Source organism: Mus caroli, chromosome 5 (genome assembly GCF_900094665.2).
Source record: "Mus caroli chromosome 5, CAROLI_EIJ_v1.1, whole genome shotgun sequence".
NCBI classification, from domain to species: domain Eukaryota; kingdom Metazoa; phylum Chordata; class Mammalia; order Rodentia; family Muridae; genus Mus; species Mus caroli.
In genome coordinates this window covers 114,645,872-114,646,955 of record NC_034574.1, presented here as the reverse complement: position 1 = coordinate 114,646,955, position 1,084 = coordinate 114,645,872, and positions in this window count along the sequence as shown.

Here is a 1,084-nt window from a genome sequence, read left to right as displayed (position 1 = left end):
CTCGAACTCAGAAATCCGCCTGCCTCTGCCTGCCTCCCGAGTGCTGGGATTAAAGGCGTGCGCCACCACGCCTGGCCCTAGTTTGCTTTTGAAACGGGTCTTATGTAGACTAGGCTAGCCTCAAGCTTTCTATGTAGCCAAGGATGACCTTGAATTTCGGGTCCTCAAGCNTCCAACTCCCTAAAACATGTCTGTTTTAGGCAGTGCTAGGAATTCCACCCAGGGTATCCTTTTTTGGGGGCTAGCCTCAGTTCTATGCTAGGCAAGAATTCATCAACAGAACTTCATCTCTAGACCTGAGACCTTGCTTCCATTAAAACAGACAGACAGGGACTGAGAGTTTAGGGGTAGAACTGTACTTGGCAAGGAGAGAGGGAGAGACAGAGGAAAGGAGAGGGAAGGGGGAGACAGAAAGAAACTAAAAGTAGAGCTAGAAATGGCTGCTGTCGTAGGCAGAGCAGCTGCCCAGGTGGACAGCGGCTTCCGGGCACCGATGCCTTGTGCGGTAGCTGTGGCAGACACTGGACAGGTACCTGAATCTAGAAGAAATATGTAAAACCACACTCTTGTGGCACACAGTGAGGACATGCTGACACAGCAAACCATCCATGAAGACATCAAGTGTACAGAGTGACTGAAGCTCCATCCAGAATCCAGTTGGGATAAAGGCTTGGACGACCGCCACACTTGGACGTGACCTCCTGTCTTTTCTGGCGTGAGATCACAACTGTACCCCTGGCTGCCTTTAAACTCCCACTCTTCCGATCTTTAGCTCAAAGTACAGAAAGATCGGTCACCTGCACGGCGTGGGCCCCGGTGGGCTGACGGAAGGCTGCGGCCCGAGCCCAGAGGCCGAGCGGCCCGCGGTCGGCAGCGCCGCCACCGCCTCAGAAGCCGCGGCCGCCGCCTCAGCAGCCTGCCGAGCCACAACAACCTCCGCTTCCGCCTGTCGGCCGCCGTCTCTGACCCGCGGGGTCGCGCACGCGCACCGGTCGGTAGGAGGGGGCGCGGCCCAAGTTGCGCATGCGCTTTCGTCAGTCGCTTCTGCCCCCATCCCCCTACCCCCACCCCCCTGGCTGTCTGG